The sequence below is a fragment of the Bufo bufo genome, chromosome 1 (assembly GCF_905171765.1).
Source record: "Bufo bufo chromosome 1, aBufBuf1.1, whole genome shotgun sequence".
NCBI classification, from domain to species: domain Eukaryota; kingdom Metazoa; phylum Chordata; class Amphibia; order Anura; family Bufonidae; genus Bufo; species Bufo bufo.
In genome coordinates this window covers 753660702-753682348 of record NC_053389.1, presented here as the reverse complement: position 1 = coordinate 753682348, position 21647 = coordinate 753660702, and the positions used below count along the sequence as shown (strand labels likewise).

The following is a 21647-nucleotide window of genomic DNA, read 5'->3' as shown; positions in this document are numbered from 1 at the left end:
TAACAGCCAAACCAAACTCAATATTTATGGCCCTGATTCTGTAGTTTACAGAAACACCCCATATGTGGTTGTAAACCGCTGTACGGGCACACGGCAGGGCGTAGAAGGAAAGGAATGCCATACGGTTTTTGGAAGGCAGGTTTTGCTGGACTGGTTTTTTGACACCATGTCCCATTTGAAGCCCCCCTGATGCACCCCTAGAGTAGAAACTCCAGAAAAGTGACCCCATTTTAGAAACTACGGAATAGGGTGGCAGTTTTGTTGGTACTAGTTTAGGGTACATATGATTTTTGGTTGCTCTATATTACACTTTTTGTGCGGCAAGGTAACAAGAAATAGCTTTTTTGGCAGTTTTTTTTTTTTTGTGATTTACAAAATTCATCTGACAGGTTAGATCATGTGGTAATTTCATAGAGCAGGTTTTCCCGGACGTGGCGATACCTAATATGTATACAATTTTTTTAATTTGTGTAAGTTTTACCCAATGATTTCATTTTTAAAACAAAAAAAAAGTTTTAGTGTCTCCATAGTCTAAGAGCCATAGTTTTTTCAGTTTTTGGGCGATTATCTTAAGTAGGGTCTCATTTTTTGCGGGATGAGATGATGGTTTGATTTGCACTATTTTGGGGTGCATATGACTTTTTGATCGCTTGCTATTACACTTTTTGTGACGTAAGATGACAAAAAATGGCTTTTTTTACACCGTTTTTATTTTTATTTTTTTACGGTGGTCATCTGAGGGGTTAGGTCATGTGATATTTTTATAGAGGCGGTCGATACGGACGCGGCGATACCTAATATGTATACTTTTTTTTAATTTATGTAAGTTCTACACAATGATTTCATTTTTGAAACCAAAAAAATCATGTTTTAGTGTTTCCATAGTCTAAGAGCCATAGTTTTTTCAGTTTTTGGGCGATTATCTTAAGTAGGGTCTCATTTTTTGCGGGATGAGATGACGGTTTGATTGTTGCAATTTTGGCGTACATGCGACTTTTTTGATCACTTTTATTACCTTTTTTTGGCAAGTAAGGTGGGCAAAATTTCAATTTCATCATAGTTTTTTATTTTTTATTTTTATGGTGTTCACCGTTCGGGTAAAGTAACATGACCGTTTTATAGATCAGGTCGTTACGGACGCGGCGATACCAAACATGTGTAGGGAATTTTATTTTTTTCATTTTTATTCAGTGATAAATGTGTTTTTTGATTTTTACTTTTTTTCACTTTTTTTTACTTTTTTTTTTTACCCAGACCCACTTGGTTCTTGAAGATCCAGTGGGTCTGATGTCTGTATAATACAGTACTGTACTCTATATAGGGTACTGCACTGTATTTTACTTACACTGAACAGATCTATGCTTTTAGCACAGATCTGTTCAGCACCATGGACAGCAGGACGCCTGAGCAGGCGTCCTGTTGCCATGGGAACCTTCCCCGTCTGCTCAGAACTTCGCAGACGGGGAAGGGTGAGCACAGGGCTTCGGGGGGCTGTCTGGGGGCTCTCTCCCTCTCCATCGGGGGGCTGCAAAGGCACTGCAGCCCCCCGATCGGAGAGGGAGGTAGCTCCCTGAGCTGTTAACCTTTTCCATACAGCGGTCCGTACGGACCGCTGTATGGAAAGGGTTAAACGGCTGACATCGCATCACCGATGTCAGCCGTTTATACCAGGGTGCCAGCAATGTGCTGGCACCCTGGTATACCCACTGAACACCAACGATTATTCAATGGGAGGCGGGCGGGGGATCGCGATCCCGCCTGCCGCACCGCCCGCCTCCCGCAACGCCCCCACCGCCCGCAACCCCCCCCTGCACCTCCCACCGGGCTAAAATCATTCAGAGGTGCAGGGGGGGTGATAAATATATATTTTTGCAACACTAAAGTTTCTGATCGCCGCGGTCAGGGACCGCAGCGATCAGAAACTGCAGAAAGCGCAACAAACCGCAGGTCTGAATTGACCTGCGGTTTGTTGCGATCGCGGACATGGGGGGGTCACGGGACCCCCCCGTGCATTTAGCCGAGGTGCCTGCTCAATGATTTGAGCAGGCACCGGGTTCCGATCACTGCCAGCCGCACGGCAGTGATCGGAACAACACATGACGTACCGTTACGTCAAGGGTCCTTAAGGACTCGGGAAACATGCCGTACCAATACGTCATGCGTCCCTAAGGGGTTAAATCTGTGTGTGAACTGTCTGTTGAGAGAAACTGTTCAGAAAGGAAAATCTGATGTCGAAATCTAAGGCCCTAGACTTATAATTTAATTCAGACCCCTATATTAATTCAACCAGGATGGAACCAGAATTTCTTTGTTTTAGGTAATGATTATTTTTGTTGTTTCCAATGGTTCCTAATCTATCAGAGTTGAATCAAAAACTCCTACATTAACAAACATGTCAAGTGTGATGACAGGTCCTCTTTAAATCTGTGTGTGAACTGTCTGTTGAGAGCAACTGTTCAGAAAGGAAAATCTGATGTCGAAATCTAGTGGCTTGATAATATTTTTTCATGTCACATAAAGTTCTGAATGAAAAGGCACTGCTGAGATTTGAACTCAGGATCTCCTGTTTACTAGACAGGCGCTTCAACCAGCTAAGCCACAGCACCACACCACTGACAGCCTGGAAGCCTGGAAGCCTGGAAGCCTGGAATCCTGGAATCCTGGAAGCCTGGAAGCCTGGAAGCCATCAAAATTTGAAAATATTCAACTGCACTTTTGGCCTGATGTTTAACACATTTGCCAGCGAAATAAGCAACACTCGACTGATTTCAGTGCGTTCTGCATGGAAAAGCAGAGGGTAAGCCTCATTGAAATACGGAGGGGCTAAACATTTGCGCGGATCAACAGGAATTAAAACTACACCATGCCCTTGTCAAAAGGGAAATGTAGGATGAGATCATGAGAGACATAAAACCCAGACCCCAACTCAAAATAAATTAAAAATCCTAAATTCATTTTAATTCTACAAAAGACCCATAAATTATTTCAGGCTCTAGACTTATAATTTAATTCAGACCCCTATATTAATTCAACCAGGATGGAACCAGAATTTCTTTGTTTTAGGTAATGATTATTTTTGTTGTTACCAATGGTTCCTAATCTATCAGAGTTGAATCAAAAACTGCTACATTAACAGACATGTCAAGTGTGATGACAGGTCCTTTTTAAATCTGTGTGTGAGATCATGAGAGACATGAAACCCAGATCCCAACTCAAAATAAATTAAAAATCCAAAATTCATTTAGATTCTAGAAAAGACCCATAACTTAATTCAGGCCCTAGACTTATAATTTAATTCAGACCCCTATATTAATTCAACCAGGATGGAACCAGAATTTCTTTGTTTTAGGTAATGATTATTTTTGTTGTTACCAATGAGGAACCATTGGTAACAACAATCTATCAGAGTTGAAAAGGCACTGCTGAGATTTGAACTCAGGATATCGAGCACAAGGCTGGAGATCATTATGTCAGGCTGATTGGGCTAAAATGGCAGACTTGACATGTTAAAAGGAGGGTGATGCTTGAAATCATTGTTCTTCCATTGTTAACCATGGTGACCTGCAAAGAAACGCTTGCAGCCATCATTGCGTTGCATAGAAATGGCTTCACAGGCAAGGATATTGTGGCTACTAAGATTGCACCTCAATCAACAATTTATAGGATTATCAAGAACTTCAAGGAAAGAGGTTCAATTCTTGTTAAGAAGGCTTCAGGGCATCCAAGAAAGTCCAGCAAGCGCCAGGATTGTCTCATAAAGAGGATTCAGCTGCGGGATCGGAGTGCCACCAGTGAAGAGCTTGCTCAGGAATGGCAGCAGGCAGGTGTGAGCGCATCTGCACGCACAGTGAGGCGAAGACTTTTGGAAGATGGCCTGGTGTTAAGAAGGGCAGCAAAGAAGCCACTTTTCTCTAAAAAAAACAAAACATCAGGGACAGGTTGATCTTCTGCAGAAAGTATGGTGAATGGACTGCTGAGGACTGGGGCAAAGTCATATTCTCCGATAAAGCCTCTTTCCGATTGTTTGGGGCATCTGGAAAAAGGCTTGTCCGGAGAAGAAAAGGTGAGTGCTACCATCAGTCTTGTGTCATGCCAACAGTAAAGCATCCTGAGATCATTCATGTTTGGGGTTGCTTCTCATCCAAGGGAGTGGGCTCACTCACAATTTTGCCTAAAAACACAGCCATGAATAAAGAATGGTACCAAAACACCCTCCAACAGCAACTTCTTCCAACAATCCAACAACAGTTTGGTGAAGAACAATGCATTTTCCAGCACGATGGAGCACTGTGCCATGAGGCAAAAGTGATAACTAAGTGGCTCGGGGACCAAAACGTTGACATTTTGGGTCCATGGCCTGGAAACTCCCCAGATCTTAATCCCATTGAGAACTTGTGGCCAATCCTCAAGAGGCGGGTGGACAAACAAAAACCCACTAATTCTGACAAACTCCAAGAAGTGATTATGAAAGAATGGGTTGCTATCAGTCAGGAATTGGCCCAGAAGTTGATTGAGAGCATGCCCAGTCGAATTGCAGAGGTCCTGAAAAAGAAGGGCCAACACTGCAAATACTGACTCTTTGCATAAATGACATGTAATTGTCGATAAAAGCCTTTGAAACGTATGAAGTGCGTGTAATTATATTTCACTACATCACAGAAACAACTGAAACAAAGATCTAAAAGCAGTTTAGCAGCAAACTTTGTGAAAACTAATATTTGTGTTATTCTCAAAACGTTTGGCCACTACTGTAGATTGGAACAAAAAAGAATAGACAGAGATGATAGAGGAACTGGAGCTATGGGAGGGAAAGAGAATCATGTTACCATCTCACTGCCTTTAGCAAGTAATGAGTGAGGTGAGTACTTAAGGCAGCAGTCAGGAATCTGGCACTGCTGGATCATCCTGACTACGGACTATAAAAACCAGTCACATTTTGAAAAGATGTTTTCTAGCTAAATAGTGCATCTTATAGTCCACAAACAACGTTAAGTAGGAAATGTAGGATGAGATCATGAGAGACATGAAACCCAGATCCCAACTCAAAATAAATTAAAAATCCAAAATTCATTTAGATTCTAGAAAAGACCCATAACTTAATTCAGGCCCTAGACTTATAATTTAATTCAGACCCCTATATTAATTCAACCAGGATTTCTTTGTTTTAGGTAATGATTATTTTTGTTGTTACCAATGGTTCCTAATCTATCAGAGTTGAAAAGGCACTGCTGACATTTGAACTCAGGATCTCCTGTTTACTAGACAGGCGCTTTAACCAGCTAAGCCACAGCACCACACCACTGACAGCCTGGAAGCCTGGAAGCCTGGAAGCCTGGAAGCCATCAAAATTTGAAAATATTCAACTTGGATTTGTGCCACATATACAACTGTATTGCTCTCCTCTGGGTGGCGATAAAGTTGAATACTTTGGTGAATAATGGGATCCAATGACTCCCGTGCCCTGCCATTCACTTTCATAGGCCATAGGCCACTGCAGTTTAGTATTTATAGGGTATTGTGAAGCATAGCAGACACATTATTGGGGTAGAATAAGGATAATACTGTTGGGGCACCAAGATGGGGAGGATGATGGAAACATGATGAACTGAAGATGTCTGTGTTGCAAACTTTGCAGAGACGAGGCATGGCTAAAAGAAGTCATCATGGCGGTCTGGGCCAAATGGAGAATATGGGGAACCAGAATGTGTATAATCACAGCAGACATCACTGTATATAATAGGTATTTCATCCCAAATTTTGGCATTGGATCCTTTCAAGGCAAAGTCTTAAAAGATTTTTTGGGGTAAATTATTCCTTTACACTCATGATAGGATCCAATCTCATTTTAGTGTTAAATATACATCTTCTAAAGGAGGTCACGATGCACACTTCTGAATAAGCCCTTATATAGAATTGGACCTTATGGAACTTCAGGAAATCATCTTCTCGCTCCAAGAAATGATGACACATCTTCCCCGTATGTACTTAATCTATTGCTTGGAGTAGAACAGGCTATTTGTTTTGTTTAAAGATTGGAGCTGCTTAGCTGCCAAGCTGCCAAGCTGCCAGAAGTCTTTCTGCTTATCAGTAGTCGTGGCCGAGTGGTTAAGCCGATGGACTCGAAATCCATTGGGGTTTTCCCGCGTAGGTTCAAATCCTGCCGACTACGTAGGTTGACTAAAGGACTGTTTTTTTTCCATAAACTGTTGCTATCATAAAAAGAAAGTGAGGCACAATTAAGCTGTTTTGCAATAAATTCACATCATTATCAACGTTCCTCTGTGTTCAAATGCAGCTTGAAATAAGGAGAAAGTATTAAAAAAAAAAATCAAAATGTGGTTGTAAGTGTTATTTTTTGTTTTCTTTTGTTTCATTAATCAATAGTACATGTAAAAAGATGAAACTTTGTAATGTATCTTCATTTTTCTCACCTTTCGGCATCCTATATTTTCCCAGGCCTATAGGATCTCTTTAAATTTTGAAAATCCCATATGGTCACTCCAAAAATCTGTCTAGATTGAAACAAAACAGAATAGACAGAGATGATAGAGGAACTGGAGCTATGGGAGGGAAAGAGAATCATGTTACCATCTCACTGCCTTTAGCAAGCTGTTTTGCAATAAATTCACATCATTATCAACGTTCCTCTGTGTTCAAATGCAGCTTGAAATAAGGAGAAAGTATTAAAAAAAAAATTCAAAATGTGGTTGTAAGTGTTATTTTTTGTTTTCTTTTGTTTCATTAATCAATAGTACATGTAAAAAGATGAAACTTTGTAATGTATCTTCATTTTTCTCACCTTTCGGCACCCTTTATTTTCCCAGGCCTATAGGATATCTTTAAATTTTGAAAATCCCATATGGTCACTCCAAAAATCTGTCTAGATTGGAACAAAACAGAATAGACAGAGATGATAGAGGAACTGGAGCTATGGGAGGGAAAGAGAATCATGTTACCATCTCACTGCCTTTAGCAAGTAATGAGTGAGGTGAGTACTTAAGGCAGCAGTCAGGAATCTGGCACTGCTGGATAATCCTGACTACGGACTATAAAAACCAGTCACATTTTGAAAAGTTTTTTTGTAGCTAAATAGTGCATCTTATAGTCCACAAACAACGTTAAGTAGAAAATGTAGGATGAGATCATAAGAGACATGAAACCCAGACCCCAACTCAAAATAAATTAAAAATCCAAAATTAATTTAGATTCTAGAAAAGACCCATAACTTAATTCAGGCCCTAGACTTATAATTTTATTCAGACCCCTATATTAATTCAACCAGGATGGAACCAGAATTTCTTTGTTTTAGGTAATGATTATTTTTGTTGTTACCAATGGTTCCTAATCTATCAGAGTTGAATCAAAAACTACTACATTAACAGACATGTCAAGTGTGATGACAGTTCCTTTTTAAATCTGTGTGTGAACTGTCTGTTGAGAGCAACTGTTCAGAAAGGAAAATCTGATGTCGAAATCTAGTGTCTTGATTATATTTTTTCATGTGACATAAAATTCTGAATGAAAAGGCACTGCTGAGATTTGAACTCAGTATCTCCTGTATACTAGACAGGCGCTTTAACCAGCTAAGCCACAGCACCAAGATGAAACTTTGCAATGTATCTTCATTTTTCTCACCTTTCGGCATCCTATATTTGCCCAGGCCTATAGGATCTCTTTAAATTTTGAAAATCCCATATGGTCACTCCAAAAATCTGTCTAGATTGGAACAAAACAGAATAGACAGAGATGATAGAGGAACTGGAGCTATGGGAGGGAAAGAGAATCATGTTACCATCTCACTGCCTTTAGCAAGTAATGAGTGAGGTGAGTACTTAAGGCAGCAGTCAGGAATCTGGCACTGCTGGATCATCCTGACTACGGACTATAAAAACCAGTCACATTTTGAAAAGATGTTTTCTAGCTAAATAGTGCATCTTATAGTCCACAAACAACGTTAAGTAGGAAATGTAGGATGAGATCATGAGAGACATGAAACCCAGATCCCAACTCAAAATAAATTAAAAATCCAAAATTCATTTAGATTCTAGAAAAGACCCATAACTTAATTCAGGCCCTAGACTTATAATTTAATTCAGACCCCTATATTAATTCAACCAGGATTTCTTTGTTTTAGGTAATGATTATTTTTGTTGTTACCAATGGTTCCTAATCTATCAGAGTTGAAAAGGCACTGCTGAGATTTGAACTCAGGATCTCCTGTTTACTAGACAGGCGCTTTAACCAGCTAAGCCACAGCACCACACCACTGACAGCCTGGAAGCCTGGAAGCCTGGAAGCCATCAAAATTTGAAAATATTCAACTTGGATTTGTGCCACATATACAACTGTATTGCTCTCCTCTGGGTGGCGATAAAGTTGAATACTTTGGTGAATAATGGGATCCAATGACTCCCGTGCCCTGCCATTCACTTTCATAGGCCATAGGCCACTGCAGTTTAGTATTTAAAGGGTATTGTGAAGCATAGCAGACACATTATTGGGGTAGAATAAGGATAATACTGTTGGGGCACCAAGATGGGGAGGATGATGGAAACATGATGAACTGAAGATGTCTGTGTTGCAAACTTTGCAGAGACGAGGCATGGCTAAAAGAAGTCATCATGGCGGTCTGGGCCAAATGGAGAATATGGGGAACCAGAATGTGTATAATCACAGCAGACATCACTGTATATAATAGGTATTTCATCCCAAATTTTAGCATTGGATCCTTTCAAGGCAAAGTCTTAAAAGATTTTTTGGGGTAAATTATTCCTTTACACTCATGATAGGATCCAATCTCATTTTAGTGTTAAATATACATCTTCTAAAGGAGGTCACGATGCACACTTCTGAATAAGCCCTTATATAGAATTGGACCTTTTGGAACTTCAGGAAATCATCTTCTCGCTCCAAGAAATGATGACACATCTTCCCCGTATGTACTTAATCTATTGCTTGGAGTAGAACAGGCTATTTGTTTTGTTTAAAGATTGGAGCTGCTTAGCTGCCAAGCTGCCAAGCTGCCAAGCTGCCAAGCTGCCAGAAGTCTTTCTGCTTATCAGTAGTCGTGGCCGAGTGGTTAAGGCGATGGACTCGAAATCCATTGGGGTTTTCCCGCGTAGGTTCAAATCCTGCCGACTACGTAGGTTGACTAAAGGACTGTTTTTTTCCATAAACTGTTGCTATCATATAAAGAAAGTGAGGCACAATTAAGCTGTTTTGCAATAAATTCACATCATTATCAACGTTCCTCTGTGTTCAAATGCAGCTTGAAATAAGGAGAAAGTATTAAAAAAAAATATCAAAATGTGGTTGTAAGTGTTATTTTTTGTTTTCTTTTGTTTCATTAATCAATAGTACATGTAAAAAGATGAAACTTTGTAATGTATCTTGATTTTTCTCACCTTTCGGCATCCTATATTTTCCCAGGCCTATAGGATCTCTTTAAATTTTGAAAATCCCATATGGTCACTCCAAAAATCTGTCTAGATTGGAACAAAACAGAATAGACAGAGATGATAGAGGAACTGGAGCTATGGGAGGGAAAGAGAATCATGTTACCATCTCACTGCCTTTAGCAAGCTGTTTTGCAATAAATTCACATCATTATCAACGTTCCTCTGTGTTCAAATGCAGCTTGAAATAAGGAGAAAGTATTAAAAAAAAAATTCAAAATGTGGTTGTAAGTGTTATTTTTTGTTTTCTTTTGTTTCATTAATCAATAGTACATGTAAAAAGATGAAACTTTGTAATGTATCTTCATTTTTCTCACCTTTCGGCACCCTTTATTTTCCCAGGCCTATAGGATCTCTTTAAATTTTGAAAATCCCATATGGTCACTCCAAAAATCTGTCTAGATTGGAACAAAACAGAATAGACAGAGATGATAGAGGAACTGGAGCTATGGGAGGGAAAGAGAATCATGTTACCATCTCACTGCCTTTAGCAAGTAATGAGTGAGGTGAGTACTTAAGGCAGCAGTCAGGAATCTGGCACTGCTGGATAATCCTGACTACGGACTATAAAAACCAGTCACATTTTGAAAAGTTTTTTTGTAGCTAAATAGTGCATCCTATAGTCCGCAAACAACGTTAAGTAGGAAATGTAGGATGAGATCATAAGAGACATGAAACCCAGACCCCAACTCAAAATAAATTAAAAATCCAAAATTCATTTAGATTCTAGAAAAGACCCATAACTTAATTCAGGCCCTAGACTTATAATTTTATTCAGACCCCTATATTAATTCAACCAGGATGGAACCAGAATTTCTTTGTTTTAGGTAATGATTATTTTTGTTGTTACCAATGGTTCCTAATCTATCAGAGTTGAATCAAAAACTACTACATTAACAGACATGTCAAGTGTGATGACAGTTCCTTTTTAAATCTGTGTGTGAACTGTCTGTTGAGAGCAACTGTTCAGAAAGGAAAATCTGATGTCGAAATCTAGTGTCTTGATTATATTTTTTCATGTGACATAAAATTCTGAATGAAAAGGCACTGCTGAGATTTGAACTCAGGATCTCCTGTATACTAGACAGGCGCTTTAACCAGCTAAGCCACAGCACCAAGATGAAACTTTGTAATGTATCTTCATTTTTCTCACCTTTCGGCATCCTATATTTGCCCAGTCCTATAGGATCTCTTTAAATTTTGAAAATCCCATATGGTCACTCCAAAAATCTGTCTAGATTGGAACAAAACAGAATAGACAGAGATGATAGAGGAACTGGAGCTATGGGAGGGAAAGAGAATCATGTTACCATCTCACTGCCTTTAGCAAGTAATGAGTGAGGTGAGTACTTAAGGCAGCAGTCAGGAATCTGGCACTGCTGGATCATCCTGACTACGGACTATAAAAACCAGTCACATTTTGAAAAGATGTTTTCTAGCTAAATAGTGCATCTTATAGTCCACAAACAACGTTAAGTAGGAAATGTAGGATGAGATCATGAGAGACATGAAACCCAGATCCCAACTCAAAATAAATTAAAAATCCAAAATTCATTTAGATTCTAGAAAAGACCCATAACTTAATTCAGGCCCTAGACTTATAATTTAATTCAGACCCCTATATTAATTCAACCAGGATTTCTTTGTTTTAGGTAATGATTATTTTTGTTGTTACCAATGGTTCCTAATCTATCAGAGTTGAAAAGGCACTGCTGAGATTTGAACTCAGGATCTCCTGTTTACTAGACAGGCGCTTTAACCAGCTAAGCCACAGCACCACACCACTGACAGCCTGGAAGCCTGGAAGCCTGGAAGCCTGGAAGCCATCAAAATTTGAAAATATTCAACTTGGATTTGTGCCACATATACAACTGTATTGCTCTCCTCTGGGTGGCGATAAAGTTGAATACTTTGGTGAATAATGGGATCCAATGACTCCCGTGCCCTGCCATTCACTTTCATAGGCCATAGGCCACTGCAGTTTAGTATTTAAAGGGTATTGTGAAGCATAGCAGACACATTATTGGGGTAGAATAAGGATAATACTGTTGGGGCACCAAGATGGGGAGGATGATGGAAACATGATGAACTGAAGATGTCTGTGTTGCAAACTTTGCAGAGACGAGGCATGGCTAAAAGAAGTCATCATGGCGGTCTGGGCCAAATGGAGAATATGGGGAACCAGAATGTGTATAATCACAGCAGACATCACTGTATATAATAGGTATTTCATCCCAAATTTTGGCATTGGATCCTTTCAAGGCAAAGTCTTAAAAGATTTTTTGGGGTAAATTATTCCTTTACACTCATGATAGGATCCAATCTCATTTTAGTGTTAAATATACATCTTCTAAAGGAGGTCACGATGCACACTTCTGAATAAGCCCTTATATAGAATTGGACCTTTTGGAACTTCAGGAAATCATCTTCTCGCTCCAAGAAATGATGACACATCTTCCCCGTATGTACTTAATCTATTGCTTGGAGTAGAACAGGCTATTTGTTTTGTTTAAAGATTGGAGCTGCTTAGCTGCCAAGCTGCCAAGCTGCCAAGCTGCCAAGCTGCCAAGCTGCCAGAAGTCTTTCTGCTTATCAGTAGTCGTGGCCGAGTGGTTAAGGCGATGGACTCGAAATCCATTGGGGTTTTCCCGCGTAGGTTCAAATCCTGCCGACTACGTAGGTTGACTAAAGGACTGTTTTTTTCCATAAACTGTTGCTATCATATAAAGAAAGTGAGGCACAATTAAGCTGTTTTGCAATAAATTCACATCATTATCAACGTTCCTCTGTGTTCAAATGCAGCTTGAAATAAGGAGAAAGTATTAAAAAAAAAAATCAAAATGTGGTTGTAAGTGTTATTTTTTGTTTTCTTTTGTTTCATTAATCAATAGTACATGTAAAAAGATGAAACTTTGTAATGTATCTTCATTTTTCTCACCTTTCGGCATCCTATATTTTCCCAGGCCTATAGGATCTCTTTAAATTTTGAAAATCCCATATGGTCACTCCAAAAATCTGTCTAGATTGGAACAAAACAGAATAGACAGAGATGATAGAGGAACTGGAGCTATGGGAGGGAAAGAGAATCATGTTACCATCTCACTGCCTTTAGCAAGCTGTTTTGCAATAAATTCACATCATTATCAACGTTCCTCTGTGTTCAAATGCAGCTTGAAATAAGGAGAAAGTATTAAAAAAAAATTCAAAATGTGGTTGTAAGTGTTATTTTTTGTTTTCTTTTGTTTCATTAATCAATAGTACATGTAAAAAGATGAAACTTTGTAATGTATCTTCATTTTTCTCACCTTTCGGCACCCTTTATTTTCCCAGGCCTATAGGATCTCTTTAAATTTTGAAAATCCCATATGGTCACTCCAAAAATCTGTCTAGATTGGAACAAAACAGAATAGACAGAGATGATAGAGGAACTGGAGCTATGGGAGGGAAAGAGAATCATGTTACCATCTCACTGCCTTTAGCAAGTAATGAGTGAGGTGAGTACTTAAGGCAGCAGTCAGGAATCTGGCACTGCTGGATAATCCTGACTACGGACTATAAAAACCAGTCACATTTTGAAAAGTTTTTTTGTAGCTAAATAGTGCATCCTATAGTCCGCAAACAACGTTAAGTAGGAAATGTAGGATGAGATCATAAGAGACATGAAACCCAGACCCCAACTCAAAATAAATTAAAAATCCAAAATTCATTTAGATTCTAGAAAAGACCCATAACTTAATTCAGGCCCTAGACTTATAATTTTATTCAGACCCCTATATTAATTCAACCAGGATGGAACCAGAATTTCTTTGTTTTAGGTAATGATTATTTTTGTTGTTACCAATGGTTCCTAATCTATCAGAGTTGAATCAAAAACTACTACATTAACAGACATGTCAAGTGTGATGACAGTTCCTTTTTAAATCTGTGTGTGAACTGTCTGTTGAGAGCAACTGTTCAGAAAGGAAAATCTGATGTCGAAATCTAGTGTCTTGATTATATTTTTTCATGTGACATAAAATTCTGAATGAAAAGGCACTGCTGAGATTTGAACTCAGGATCTCCTGTATACTAGACAGGCGCTTTAACCAGCTAAGCCACAGCACCAAGATGAAACTTTGTAATGTATCTTCATTTTTCTCACCTTTCGGCATCCTATATTTGCCCAGGCCTATAGGATCTCTTTAAATTTTGAAAATCCCATATGGTCACTCCAAAAATCTGTCTAGATTGGAACAAAACAGAATAGACAGAGATGATAGAGGAACTGGAGCTATGGGAGGGAAAGAGAATCATGTTACCATCTCACTGCCTTTAGCAAGTAATGAGTGAGGTGAGTACTTAAGGCAGCAGTCAGGAATCTGGCACTGCTGGATCATCCTGACTACGGACTATAAAAACCAGTCACATTTTGAAAAGATGTTTTCTAGCTAAATAGTGCATCTTATAGTCCACAAACAACGTTAAGTAGGAAATGAAGGATGAGATCATGAGAGACATGAAACCCAGATCCCAACTCAAAATAAATTAAAAATCCAAAATTCATTTAGATTCTAGAAAAGACCCATAACTTAATTCAGGCCCTAGACTTATAATTTAATTCAGACCCCTATATTAATTCAACTAGGATTTCTTTGTTTTAGGTAATGATTATTTTTGTTGTTACCAATGGTTCCTAATCTATCAGAGTTGAAAAGGCACTGCTGAGATTTGAACTCAGGATCTCCTGTTTACTAGACAGGCGCTTTAACCAGCTAAGCCACAGCACCACACCACTGACAGCCTGGAAGCCTGGAAGCCTGGAAGCCTGGAAGCCTGGAAGCCATCAAAATTTGAAAATATTCAACTTGGATTTGTGCCACATATACAACTGTATTGCTCTCCTCTGGGTGGCGATAAAGTTGAATACTTTGGTGAATAATGGGATCCAATGACTCCTGTGCCCTGCCATTCACTTTCATAGGCCATAGGCCACTGCAGTTTAGTATTTAAAGGGTATTGTGAAGCATAGCAGACACATTATTGGGGTAGAATAAGGATAATACTGTTGGGGCACCAAGATGGGGAGGATGATGGAAACATGATGAACTGAAGATGTCTGTGTTGCAAACTTTGCAGAGACGAGGCATGGCTAAAAGAAGTCATCATGGCGGTCTGGGCCAAATGGAGAATATGGGGAACCAGAATGTGTATAATCACAGCAGACATCACTGTATATAATAGGTATTTCATCCCAAATTTTGGCATTGGATCCTTTCAAGGCAAAGTCTTAAAAGATTTTTTGGGGTAAATTATTCCTTTACACTCATGATAGGATCCAATCTCATTTTAGTGTTAAATATACATCTTCTAAAGGAGGTCACGATGCACACTTCTGAATAAGCCCTTATATAGAATTGGACCTTTTGGAACTTCAGGAAATCATCTTCTCGCTCCAAGAAATGATGACACATCTTCCCCGTATGTACTTAATCTATTGCTTGGAGTAGAACAGGCTATTTGTTTTGTTTAAAGATTGGAGCTGCTTAGCTGCCAAGCTGCCAAGCTGCCAAGCTGCCAGAAGTCTTTCTGCTTATCAGTAGTCGTGGCCGAGTGGTTAAGGCGATGGACTCGAAATCCATTGGGGTTTTCCCGCGTAGGTTCAAATCCTGCCGACTACGTAGGTTGACTAAAGGACTGTTTTTTTCCATAAACTGTTGCTATCATATAAAGAAAGTGAGGCACAATTAAGCTGTTTTGCAATAAATTCACATCATTATCAACGTTCCTCTGTGTTCAAATGCAGCTTGAAATAAGGAGAAAGTATTAAAAAAAAAAATCAAAATGTGGTTGTAAGTGTTATTTTTTGTTTTCTTTTGTTTCATTAATCAATAGTACATGTAAAAAGATGAAACTTTGTAATGTATCTTCATTTTTCTCACCTTTCGGCATCCTATATTTTCCCAGGCCTATAGGATCTCTTTAAATTTTGAAAATCCCATATGGTCACTCCAAAAATCTGTCTAGATTGGAACAAAACAGAATAGACAGAGATGATAGAGGAACTGGAGCTATGGGAGGGAAAGAGAATCATGTTACCATCTCACTGCCTTTAGCAAGCTGTTTTGCAATAAATTCACATCATTATCAACGTTCCTCTGTGTTCAAATGCAGCTTGAAATAAGGAGAAAGTATTAAAAAAAAAATTCAAAATGTGGTTGTAAGTGTTATTTTTTGTTTTCTTTTGTTTCATTAATCAATAGTACATGTAAAAAGATGAAACTTTGTAATGTATCTTCATTTTTCTCACCTTTCGGCACCCTTTATTTTCCCAGGCCTATAGGATCTCTTTAAATTTTGAAAATCCCATATGGTCACTCCAAAAATCTGTCTAGATTGGAACAAAACAGAATAGACAGAGATGATAGAGGAACTAGAGCTATGGGAGGGAAAGAGAATCATGTTACCATCTCACTGCCTTTAGCAAGTAATGAGTGAGGTGAGTACTTAAGGCAGCAGTCAGGAATCTGGCACTGCTGGATAATCCTGACTACGGACTATAAAAACCAGTCACATTTTGAAAAGTTTTTTTGTAGCTAAATAGTGCATCTTATAGTCCGCAAACAACGTTAAGTAGGAAATGTAGGATGAGATCATAAGAGACATGAAACCCAGACCCCAACTCAAAATAAATTAAAAATCCAAAATTCATTTAGATTCTAGAAAAGACCCATAACTTAATTCAGGCCCTAGACTTATAATTTTATTCAGACCCCTATATTAATTCAACCAGGATGGAACCAGAATTTCTTTGTTTTAGGTAATGATTATTTTTGTTGTTACCAATGGTTCCTAATCTATCAGAGTTGAATCAAAAACTACTACATTAACAGACATGTCAAGTGTGATGACAGTTCCTTTTTAAATCTGTGTGTGAACTGTCTGTTGAGAGCAACTGTTCAGAAAGGAAAATCTGATGTCGAAATCTAGTGTCTTGATTATATTTTTTCATGTGACATAAAATTCTGAATGAAAAGGCACTGCTGAGATTTGAACTCAGGATCTCCTGTATACTAGACAGGTGCTTTAACCAGCTAAGCCACAGCACCAAGATGAAACTTTGTAATGTATCTTCATTTTTCTCACCTTTCGGCATCCTATATTTGCCCAGGCCTATAGGATCTCTTTAAATTTTGAAAATCCCATATGGTCACTCCAAAAATCTGTCTAGATTGGAACAAAACAGAATAGACAGAGATGATAGAGGAACTGGAGCTATGGGAGGGAAAGAGAATCATGTTACCATCTCACTGCCTTTAGCAAGTAATGAGTGAGGTGAGTACTTAAGGCAGCAGTCAGGAATCTGGCACTGCTGGATCATCCTGACTACGGACTATAAAAACCAGTCACATTTTGAAAAGATGTTTTCTAGCTAAATAGTGCATCTTATAGTCCACAAACAACGTTAAGTAGGAAATGTAGGATGAGATCATGAGAGACATGAAACCCAGATCCCAACTCAAAATAAATTAAAAATCCAAAATTCATTTAGATTCTAGAAAAGACCCATAACTTAATTCAGGCCCTAGACTTATAATTTAATTCAGACCCCTATATTAATTCAACCAGGATTTCTTTGTTTTAGGTAATGATTATTTTTGTTGTTACCAATTTTATTCAGACCCCTATATTAATTCAACCAGGATTTCTTTGTTTTAGGTAATGATTATTTTTGTTGTTACCAATGGTTCCTAATCTATCAGAGTTGAAAAGGCACTGTTGAGATTTGAACTCAGGATCTCCTGTTTACTAGACAGGCGCTTTAACCAGCTAAGCCACAGCACCACACCACTGACAGCCTGGAAGCCTGGAAGCCTGGAAGCCTGGAAGCCTGGAAGCCATCAAAATTTGAAAATATTCAACTTGGATTTGTGCCACATATACAACTGTATTGCTCTCCTCTGGGTGGCGATAAAGTTGAATACTTTGGTGAATAATGGGATCCAATGACTCCCGTGCCCTGCCATTCACTTTCATAGGCCATAGGCCACTGCAGTTTAGTATTTAAAGGGTATTGTGAAGCATAGCAGACACATTATTGGGGTAGAATAAGGATAATACTGTTGGGGCACCAAGATGGGGAGGATGATGGAAACATGATGAACTGAAGATGTCTGTGTTGCAAACTTTGCAGAGACGAGGCATGGCTAAAAGAAGTCATCATGGCGGTCTGGGCCAAATGGAGAATATGGGGAACCAGAATGTGTATAATCACAGCAGACATCACTGTATATAATAGGTATTTCATCCCAAATTTTGGCATTGGATCCTTTCAAGGCAAAGTCTTAAAAGATTTTTTGGGGTAAATTATTCCTTTACACTCATGATAGGATCCAATCTCATTTTAGTGTTAAATATACATCTTCTAAAGGAGGTCACGATGCACACTTCTGAATAAGCCCTTATATAGAATTGGACCTTTTGGAACTTCAGGAAATCATCTTCTCGCTCCAAGAAATGATGACACATCTTCCCCGTATGTACTTAATCTATTGCTTGGAGTAGAACAGGCTATTTGTTTTGTTTAAAGATTGGAGCTGCTTAGCTGCCAAGCTGCCAAGCTGCCAAGCTGCCAGAAGTCTTTCTGCTTATCAGTAGTCGTGGCCGAGTGGTTAAGGCGATGGACTCGAAATCCATTGGGGTTTTCCCGCGTAGGTTCAAATCCTGCCGACTACGTAGGTTGACTAAAGGACTGTTTTTTTCCATAAACTGTTGCTATCATATAAAGAAAGTGAGGCACAATTAAGCTGTTTTGCAATAAATTCACATCATTATCAACGTTCCTCTGTGTTCAAATGCAGCTTGAAATAAGGAGAAAGTATTAAAAAAAAAATTCAAAATGTGGTTGTAAGTGTTATTTTTTGTTTTCTTTTGTTTCATTAATCAATAGTACATGTAAAAAGATGAAACTTTGTAATGTATCTTCATTTTTCTCACCTTTCGGCATCCTATATTTTCCCAGGCCTATAGGATCTCTTTAAATTTTGAAAATCCCATATGGTCACTCCAAAAATCTGTCTAGATTGGAACAAAACAGAATAGACAGAGATGATAGAGGAACTGGAGCTATGGGAGGGAAAGAGAATCATGTTACCATCTCACTGCCTTTAGCAAGTAATGAGTGAGGTGAGTACTTAAGGCAGCAGTCAGGAATCTGGCACTGCTGGATAATCCTGACTACGGACTATAAAAACCAGTCACATTTTGAAAAGTTTTTTTGTAGCTAAATAGTGCATCTTATAGTCCACAAACAACGTTAAGTAGGAAATGTAGGATGAGATCATAAGAGACATGAAACCCAGACCCCAACTCAAAATAAATTAAAAATCCAAAATTCATTTAGATTCTAGAAAAGACCCATAACTTAATTCAGGCCCTAGACTTATAATTTTATTCAGACCCCTATATTAATTCAACCAGGATGGAACCAGAATTTCTTTGTTTTAGGTAATGATTATTTTTGTTGTTACCAATGGTTCCTAATCTATCAGAGTTGAATCAAAAACTACTACATTAACAGACATGTCAAGTGTGATGACAGTTCCTTTTTAAATCTGTGTGTGAACTGTCTGTTGAGAGCAACTGTTCAGAAAGGAAAATCTGATGTCGAAATCTAGTGTCTTGATTATATTTTTTCATGTGACATAAAATTCTGAATGAAAAGGCACTGCTGAGATTTGAACTCAGGATCTCCTGTATACTAGACAGGTGCTTTAACCAGCTAAGCCACAGCACCAAGATGAAACTTTGCAATGTATCTTCATTTTTCTCACCTTTCGGCATCCTATATTTGCCCAGGCCTATAGGATCTCTTTAAATTTTGAAAATCCCATATGGTCACTCCAAAAATCTGTCTAGATTGGAACAAAACAGAATAGACAGAGATGATAGAGGAACTGGAGCTATGGGAGGGAAAGAGAATCATGTTACCATCTCACTGCCTTTAGCAAGTAATGAGTGAGGTGAGTACTTAAGGCAGCAGTCAGGAATCTGGCACTGCTGGATCATCCTGACTACGGACTATAAAAACCAGTCACATTTTGAAAAGATGTTTTCTAGCTAAATAGTGCATCTTATAGTCCACAAACAACGTTAAGTAGGAAATGTAGGATGAGATCATGAGAGACATGAAACCCAGATCCCAACTCAAAATAAATTAAAAATCCAAAATTCATTTAGATTCTAGAAAAGACACATAACTTAATTCAGGCCCTAGACTTATAATTTAATTCAGACCCCTATATTAATTCAACTAGGATTTCTTTGTTTTAGGTAATGATTATTTTTGTTGTTACCAATGGTTCCTAATCTATCAGAGTTGAAAAGGCACTGCTGAGATTTGAACTCAGGATCTCCTGTTTACTAGACAGGCGCTTTAACCAGCTAAGCCACAGCACCACACCACTGACAGCCTGGAAGCCTGGAAGCCTGGAAGCCTGGAAGCCTGGAAGCCATCAAAATTTGAAAATATTCAACTTGGATTTGTGCCACATATACAACTGTATTGCTCTCCTCTGGGTGGCGATAAAGTTGAATACTTTGGTGAATAATGGGATCCAATGACTCCTGTGCCCTGCCATTCACTTTCATAGGCCATAGGCCACTGCAGTTTAGTATTTAAAGGGTATTGTGAAGCATAGCAGACACATTATTGGGGTAGAATAAGGATAATACTGTTGGGGCACCAAGATGGGGAGGATGATGGAAACATGATGAACTGAAGATGTCTGTGTTGCAAACTTTGCAGAGACGAGGCATGGCTAAAAGAAGTCATCATGGCGGTCTGGGCCAAATGGAGAATATGGGGAACCAGAATGTGTATAATCACAGCAGACATCACTGTATATAATAGGTATTTCATCCCAAATTTTGGCATTGGATCCTTTCAAGACAAAGTCTTAAAAGATTTTTTGGGGTAAATTATTCCTTTACACTCATGATAGGATCCAATCTCATTTTAGTGTTAAATATACATCTTCTAAAGGAGGTCACGATGCACACTTCTGAATAAGCCCTTATATAGAATTGGACCTTTTGGAACTTCAGGAAATCATCTTCTCGCTCCAAGAAATGATGACACATCTTCCCCGTATGTACTTAATCTATTGCTTGGAGTAGAACAGGCTATTTGTTTTGTTTAAAGATTGGAGCTGCTTAGCTGCCAAGCTGCCAAGCTGCCAAGCTGCCAGAAGTCTTTCTGCTTATCAGTAGTCGTGGCCGAGTGGTTAAGGCGATGGACTCGAAATCCATTGGGGTTTTCCCGCGTAGGTTCAAATCCTGCCGACTACGTAGGTTGACTAAAGGACTGTTTTTTTCCATAAACTGTTGCTATCATATAAAGAAAGTGAGGCACAATTAAGCTGTTTTGCAATAAATTCACATCATTATCAACGTTCCTCTGTGTTCAAATGCAGCTTGAAATAAGGAGAAAGTATTAAAAAAAAATATCAAAATGTGGTTGTAAGTGTTATTTTTTGTTTTCTTTTGTTTCATTAATCAATAGTACATGTAAAAAGATGAAACTTTGTAATGTATCTTCATTTTTCTCACCTTTCGGCATCCTATATTTTCCCAGGCCTATAGGATCTCTTTAAATTTTGAAAATCCCATATGGTCACTCCAAAAATCTGTCTAGATTGGAACAAAACAGAATAGACAGAGATGATAGAGGAACTGGAGCTATGGGAGGGAAAGAGAATCATGTTACCATCTCACTGCCTTTAGCAAGCTGTTTTGCAATAAATTCACATCATTATCAACGTTCCTCTGTGTTCAAATGCAGCTTGAAATAAGGAGAAAGTATTAAAAAAAAATTCAAAATGTGGTTGTAAGTGTTATTTTTTGTTTTCTTTTGTTTCATTAATCAATAGTACATGTAAAAAGATGAAACTTTGTAATGTATCTTCATTTTTCTCACCTTTCGGCACCCTTTATTTTCCCAGGCCTATAGGATCTCTTTAAATTTTGAAAATCCCATATGGTCACTCCAAAAATCTGTCTAGATTGGAACAAAACAGAATAGACAGAGATGATAGAGGAACTGGAGCTATGGGAGGGAAAGAGAATCATGTTACCATCTCACTGCCTTTAGCAAGTAATGAGTGAGGTGAGTACTTAAGGCAGCAGTCAGGAATCTGGCACTGCTGGATAATCCTG

General features: G+C 38.6%; 15 non-coding genes across 15 annotated transcripts; 6 read left to right on the top strand and 9 right to left on the bottom strand.

The window, feature by feature from the left end:
* The first annotated feature begins 6087 nt into the window (after positions 1–6087).
* TRNAS-CGA lies at positions 6088–6169 on the top strand. Its single transcript has one exon. It is a non-coding gene; the product is annotated as a tRNA-Ser (tRNA).
* Positions 6170–8186: 2017 nt separating this feature from the next.
* On the bottom strand, positions 8187–8260 carry TRNAT-AGU. Its single transcript has one exon. It is a non-coding gene; the product is annotated as a tRNA-Thr (tRNA).
* Positions 8261–9061: 801 nt separating this feature from the next.
* On the top strand, positions 9062–9143 carry TRNAS-CGA. Its single transcript has one exon. It is a non-coding gene; the product is annotated as a tRNA-Ser (tRNA).
* Positions 9144–10497: 1354 nt separating this feature from the next.
* Positions 10498–10571, bottom strand: TRNAT-AGU. Its single transcript has one exon. It is a non-coding gene; the product is annotated as a tRNA-Thr (tRNA).
* A 588-nt stretch (positions 10572–11159) lies between these two features.
* Positions 11160–11233, bottom strand: TRNAT-AGU. Its single transcript has one exon. It is a non-coding gene; the product is annotated as a tRNA-Thr (tRNA).
* Positions 11234–12050: 817 nt separating this feature from the next.
* On the top strand, positions 12051–12132 carry TRNAS-CGA. The gene has a single exon. It is a non-coding gene; the product is annotated as a tRNA-Ser (tRNA).
* Positions 12133–13485: 1353 nt separating this feature from the next.
* TRNAT-AGU lies at positions 13486–13559 on the bottom strand. Its single transcript has one exon. It is a non-coding gene; the product is annotated as a tRNA-Thr (tRNA).
* A 588-nt stretch (positions 13560–14147) lies between these two features.
* TRNAT-AGU lies at positions 14148–14221 on the bottom strand. Its single transcript has one exon. It is a non-coding gene; the product is annotated as a tRNA-Thr (tRNA).
* An 809-nt stretch (positions 14222–15030) lies between these two features.
* On the top strand, positions 15031–15112 carry TRNAS-CGA. The gene has a single exon. It is a non-coding gene; the product is annotated as a tRNA-Ser (tRNA).
* Positions 15113–16466: 1354 nt separating this feature from the next.
* TRNAT-AGU lies at positions 16467–16540 on the bottom strand. The gene has a single exon. It is a non-coding gene; the product is annotated as a tRNA-Thr (tRNA).
* Positions 16541–17202: 662 nt separating this feature from the next.
* TRNAT-AGU lies at positions 17203–17276 on the bottom strand. The gene has a single exon. It is a non-coding gene; the product is annotated as a tRNA-Thr (tRNA).
* An 809-nt stretch (positions 17277–18085) lies between these two features.
* On the top strand, positions 18086–18167 carry TRNAS-CGA. Its single transcript has one exon. It is a non-coding gene; the product is annotated as a tRNA-Ser (tRNA).
* Positions 18168–19153: 986 nt separating this feature from the next.
* On the bottom strand, positions 19154–19227 carry TRNAT-AGU. The gene has a single exon. It is a non-coding gene; the product is annotated as a tRNA-Thr (tRNA).
* A 588-nt stretch (positions 19228–19815) lies between these two features.
* TRNAT-AGU lies at positions 19816–19889 on the bottom strand. Its single transcript has one exon. It is a non-coding gene; the product is annotated as a tRNA-Thr (tRNA).
* Positions 19890–20698: 809 nt separating this feature from the next.
* On the top strand, positions 20699–20780 carry TRNAS-CGA. The gene has a single exon. It is a non-coding gene; the product is annotated as a tRNA-Ser (tRNA).
* The last annotated feature ends 867 nt before the right edge of the window (positions 20781–21647 follow it).